This window comes from Clarias gariepinus, chromosome 4 (assembly GCF_024256425.1).
Source record: "Clarias gariepinus isolate MV-2021 ecotype Netherlands chromosome 4, CGAR_prim_01v2, whole genome shotgun sequence".
Classification (NCBI taxonomy): Eukaryota; Metazoa; Chordata; class Actinopteri; order Siluriformes; family Clariidae; genus Clarias; species Clarias gariepinus.
Window position 1 is genome coordinate 12,668,212 of NC_071103.1, and position 6,361 is coordinate 12,674,572.

Here is a 6,361-nt window from a genome sequence, read left to right on the forward strand (position 1 = left end):
CCATCTCAGTTACTCTTCATTTCTGTTCTAGAACTCACATTATCAGACATATTAGCGGATGTGGAACTACATGTACTCCAAGCAGCCCAGTGTGTTTGTGAAAAGCACGGAGGAAGGCATTGCCCGTGTCCTGAACTCCAAATACGCCTTTCTGCTGGAGAGCACTATGAATGAGTACCATCGCAGTCTCAACTGCAATCTTAAACAGATAGGGGGCCTCCTGGACACCAAGGGCTACGGCATTGGCATGCCTCTGGGTGAGACTGAGTGAAACACTGTTATACCATTAATCAGGAAACTATAGCAATGAGTTTTTAATAATATTTTGATAAGGGTTTATCCCTGTACATATCCAGTTTATGATAAAATTAATTAAAAATGAAACATGATGTAAACATGATGTAACCAAAAGTATTGGAATGACAGGAAGATCAGTTATGTTCTTTTTGCTGTACACTGGAGACATTTGGGGTTAAGATCAGAAGATAAACATGAGACAAATTTCAACATGTTCCGTTCCGGGAGTCATGTTGTTTGTAAGTCAGATTTATTTGTAAGTCTGGCAAAGTGAGCCAAACAACACACAGGTTTGGTGTTTTGGTTCTGCATTATACTCTCTCAAGGGGAATCCCGGTGACGCAGCGGGGTCTGCTAACCTTGTTTAAAAGGAACACAGGAAGACGTCAGGGGGAGGGTAACGCTAAATGGTGTTTACTGCGTGCTTGACCAGACGCCATTCTGTCTCTGTGTTGTTTCAGACTGTAAACTCTCTGTCTTGATAGGGATTTTCTGAAATTAGGATTATTCACTATCAGGACAGCTTCACAGGACAGACTTTTTCTATTATCGTGTTCCTGCATTTCTCCCGCATGTCCATACACACATACAGTACACACAGACTACAGACATTTTATCCATTTCATTTACTCAAAAAAAATATTATATATAATTGTAAATATTGGTATCTGGTGCATTGCATGATTTATTTTTTTGTACAATGCACATGAGCTATTTTCATGACTTCGAAATTCGTAACTCGAAGGTTTGTAAGTCAGAGACTTACTGAATTTATATTTGTTGTGTTAAACAACTTAGAACACACTACGTTCTGTGACATACCACCTAATTTGGGGTGAGCAAAAATTTTGGAACAGACAGTCTAAAAGTAAGAGGCCCTTAATATTTTTTAATATCCCTCACTTTTAACAAGCTGTTGCATTCCTTTTACTTGTAAAGCTTTCTCAGACTTGTATTGCAGATTTATTTAGTTATAATGTTTCTCATTTCAGTCTCCTCTTTAGTAGGTGAAATATATTCTCAGTTGGGTTAGGGTCTGGTGATTAACGTGGCCAGTCTAAAACCTTCCATTTTTCCTCTTATGAAGTCCTTTGTTGTCTTGGCAGTGAAGATAAATGAAGTTTGTTTCAATTACAGTGGATGCATTACTCTGTAAACTGGCAGAAAGAATGTTTCTGTAGATTTCTTCGAATGGTGGGTTGTGGTAACTGTGAAATTGTTGGTCAACAATGTTGATTTTCTTTTTTTTCCTATCGTGAACTGCTGTTGTTTTCCTCAGCCAACTTGTTCAAAGGTTTTGTTAGTACACCAGTAGTTTCTTTCTTTTTTTTCCTGGACATTTGAAATTGCTGTATTGGCTGTGTCCAATTCTTGTGCAATGGTTCTGATCGATTTTCCCTCTTTTGTCAGATTTTAAATAGCTTGCCTCTCTCCAATAGTTCTTAAAAAAGTTCTGTACTTTTGGAAATGACTGTACAGTATATCAAACATTACACATTTTTTTTTATTAAGAAGAGGCTTGGATGTCTATCTTCAAACAAAGCTTTGAATAATATTAAAATACGGTTTGTCTATCTGCTATCTAATACAGTGTCGGTGTATTTTTATGCCATTTGTTGTGTGCATGGTGGTGTGGTGACTAGCACTGTGGCCTTGCACCTCCGGGGTTGAGGGTTAGACGCCACCGGCCGGGTCTATGTGTTGGAATTGTGCTTGGTGGGTTTCCTCTGGATACTCCAATTTCCTCTCACAGTCTAAACACGTGCAGAGTAGGCTAATTTGTGTCTCCAAATTGTCCGTGGTGTTTAAGTATGTGTGCTTGTATGCCATGCAATGGACTGGCACACCATCCAGGATGTACCCTGCTTAATGCCCGGGTGCCCTGGTATAGGCTCTAGGCCGATAATTCTGTTTAGGATAAGCAGTGTAGAGAATGAGTGAGAGTGTTATAAGGTATGCATAGAAATATCTTATTTTGGAGGAGTTAAAAGAGATCATCTTAACATTCACACACACTGCTATACACACATAATGTATCTGCTCAGCCATGACCAGATGAATTTCACCATGGGTAAAGGAATCCACGCCAATGCACTATACAAATATTCATAAACATAGCGGGACGATAATAGAGACATGCCACAAAAGCCAAAGCAAAAAAAAAAAAAAGTATTTCTCCCTGTCTCAGCAATGTATTTTGAATTACATATTGCCATCGCTCTGTATCACACACACTTCCTCTTTTTCTCAGGCTCTCCCTTTAGAGATGAGATCAGTCTGGCTGTTCTACAGCTGCAGGAGAATAACAGGCTGGAGATTTTGAAGCAAAGGTGGTGGGAAGGAGGGCAGTGCCCCAAAGAAGAGGATCACAGAGCCAAAGGTTTGACATTTCGCACACTTAATTTGTCTATCATACCATATACTCTACACAGCATGATGTCAAATTGTTTCCCGACAACTAATTCAGGTCTTGGCTCTGTAAATAACAATTGTGTATTTGGTGTTTCAGTTCAAATAAATGCTATTTATACTAATGTCTTTTCTACAAATATTTCTGATGGGTAGGATTAATGAGGTGTCTGAGTGTCTTTGTGTGTTACAGGTCTGGGAATGGAGAATATTGGTGGGATCTTTGTGGTATTGATCTGTGGATTGATCATCTCAGTGTTTGTGGCGTTGATGGAGTTCGTGTGGTCCACACGGCGCTCTGCTGAAACAGACGAGGTATGATTTCTCTCCTCCCACCCAGTACGCAGCTACCACAAACTTTTTTTTCATAGATGTAAAGAAAACCCTGCAACAAAAATCATTTCTAGGCATCCAACAATGTGATTCTATTTCAATTCAGAGTGGAAAGACCTGATTATGATCTGGCTACATTATGTATTAATTCTTTATACACATTTGTTATATTGAATTTTATTTAAAAAACATTCAGTAAGTCTATCAAAACAACTTCTGGGGCAATGTACCCCTATGATTCTTCATTAAAATAGGTTTTGAATAAAATCATGATTTTTAGACATAATTTAAATACATAAGAAAACACAATAATACAGTATATGTCTGCGTGACTTTTCCAGAAGCCAGTATGTTACTTACACTAGCTGTTTTATTTTTGTGAGGTTTATCATTAACCTTCATTCATTTTCTTTCCTACCATTCTGTTTATCACAGGTGTCTGTGTGCCAGGAGATGTTGAGCGAGTTTCGAAATGCCGTGTCATGTAAGAAGAGCTCTCGTTTGCGTCGCCGCCGGCCTCTATCGAGCTCTTTAGCCCTGCGCCACCCGGCTCGCCTCAGCCTGGGGGCCTCACGTCCTCTACGCCTCGTCCGAGAGATGCGCCTCAGCAATGGCAAGCTCTACAGTGGTGCCGGGCCTTTAACAGGAGGCGCTGGAGGTGCAGGAGGTCCCTCAGAGCTTGGTCCTGGACCTCAGCGTCTCTTAGAGGAGCCACTGGAGGCCAAGAGCACACCCGCAGGGCCTCTGGGCCCCCCTGCAGTGACTGTGCCTCTGCCACGAGGCTGCACTCATGTAAGAATTTGCCAGGAGTGCCGGCGCATACAGAGCTTACGTACAACCTCATGCTCGCGCATCCCTCCATCCTCAGCACCGCTGCCTCGCTTAGCTCCGCCCCCACCGCGCTCCTCCTCCAACACAGACAGCGAGGGGGGTGGTGGCCCTAGCCCACGCCGAAGAGGCCACTCCCCTCCTCCGAGAGCCTGTGCACTCCCGCCCCCTCAGAGCACTGCAAATACAGACCTACTGGGAGGCCAGGACTGAGAGAAAGAGAGGGAGAGAGACAGAGACAGAGGGAGGAGATCAAGAACGGACAGATTAATGGACGTACTGTTCTGCAAGGACAATTCAACATGTGAATCAGGATGACAAAATGTAGAAGAGGGACTTGAATGTTTCAACCGGAGTCTGGTCCTCCCACTTCCTCCTCTGTGTTTTGTCATGTCCGGATTTGGTATTTTAGATGTGTGGAAATCACTATAGACATATCACATACAATTACAATTGTTTGGCTCTCTTTTCCCTTTTTAATGCCTTTCTTAATTCACATGATCTTGCTACAGTATAAACCCACCCTTTTAACCTCCTAAGAGGGGCGAGCGACCTGCTAACGAGAGCAGAAATATTTCTTAACCAAGAAAACTTCATGCCAGCATCTAAACCTTATTTTAAACACAGTGATACAGTAGTGTAAAACATACTGTAATGTCATAATTATGGCTTTATATGACATAATATTGGGATGAAATGTATTACATTTCTCACACGGTGTTAAAGAATGAGACAGGATGTGAGCTTAGTGTATTCAGGCCTTTAAAAAATAAAAATAACCAGCTACCATAAAGGGGTGATTCTGTAAATATACAGTTACTGACTGTAGTCTCAACCACAGGATCGCTGACATGGCATGTGGCTTGTTAGTGTGTATTATGTGGTCTAATTATCTACACTAAGTAATTTTATATGTACTAATTGCCCTATATGGTGCATCTACCTGACAAATTCATGTAGATATAAACAAACTACCTGGTGACACAGTGTATTGGACCGACATGGTATAAGCAGGAAAAATGGGTAGACATGATCGATAGTCATAGCTGTTCAGCTGGTTGTCAAATCTCCTACTGCCAGATGGTGGCATTTCAACTAAAAAAGTAGTTGCCTCAGCTTATATAATGTAATCTTTACAGATATGCATCTATTTTCCCCTGACATAACAGGACATTGAATTTAACACTTGTAAGAGTTAATGGCAGGTGAAGGCTAGTCCAGAAACCATACATTCCTAAAGAGATCCAAGGGGAATCAAACCATTCTATGTTTTAAATTTCTCTGCTCTATGTTCTTTTTTCAAATTTCTACTACTGTGCAATGGTTTATCAAACGATGGTCATGAATATTAATACGATTATATTGTTGTTATTATAAGTACTTCTACTGAAGTGGAGGAGTCTTTTGGGTTGTATATGAGTGTAGGGATGAGGGTCTGCTACCGAGTGACCACCTGATGTTAAAGCTATAGACAAAAAGATTTCTTTGGAATAAAGAAGACATCAATCAGTCTTTATTGATATTTGGTTTTGTGTGTGTGATTGAAAGAGATTTCTGTGATTTGGGGGTAAAGTTAACGTAAAGATAGACATAATTACAGGCAATGTCCTATATATATTTTTTTTGTATTTTTAAGTGGGCAGAAATACTTTTAAATCTAATAATTTTTATTTGGAAAGCATCATGTATAAAACTCACCTTGATATATTTATGGTATTATATATTTTTAGCAAACACAGGAGTTCTGATGTGGACTGAAAAAAAAACAGCTGAGAACAGGATGTTGTTGCTAGGATACAGAGGCCATCCATTTATCATTCACTCTCTACTGGTGGTATTTCCAGTTTCCTCCCAGGTTAGTGCTAACAAGTGATCTGCTTTTGTTTGCAAAATCAATGTTTAAAGAAAGATACACTTAAGAAAATCTGTACACATGGTAAGTAAATGCACACATCAACTTGGTAAGTAAATTTGGATGCAATACTAATTGAATACTTATACAGTGGAACCTTGGATTGCGAGTAACACGGTTTGTGAGTGTTTCGAGCAACAATTTTTAATAAAATTAGAATTAAAAAACTAGCAAGTCTTGGTTTACGACTACGAGTATCATCTATCACGCATGCACTTTTTGTTTTAATGCCGAGCGTCACGTGATTACAACTGGGCCAATGTTTTTTTCTCTCGAATTGTGAGTAATCGTCTTTCCTACTGGGTTTTAGTGCTCGTCTCTTACACATCCGTGCACGCGTGTACTGTTTACTATATCACTGTGACCATGTGTGTGTGTGGGTAAAACATTTTTTATCTTGTGTTTGTAAGCACGTGTGTACAGTGCGCGTGTACTGTTTCTTATAGTTACATGGGTGCGCGCATGTAAAGCAAAAGAAAGTCTCATTAGAGAGGTTAAAGAACCATTTTCTTCCTCTCCATTTCAGCCAGTTGTTACACTCTCTCTCTCTCTCTTTCTCTCTCTTTCTCGCCTTTACACCCG

The 6,361-nt window shown here is 40.2% G+C and overlaps 1 long non-coding RNA gene across 1 annotated transcript; it reads left to right on the forward strand.

Annotated features, from left to right (window-relative positions):
• The first annotated feature begins 217 nt into the window (after window positions 1-217).
• On the forward strand, window positions 218-2,988 carry LOC128520008 (uncharacterized). Its single transcript, XR_008357898.1, has 3 exons — window positions 218-257; window positions 2,549-2,677; window positions 2,900-2,988. It is a non-coding gene; the product is annotated as an uncharacterized LOC128520008 (long non-coding RNA).
• Window positions 2,989-6,361: the final 3,373 nt, after the last annotated feature.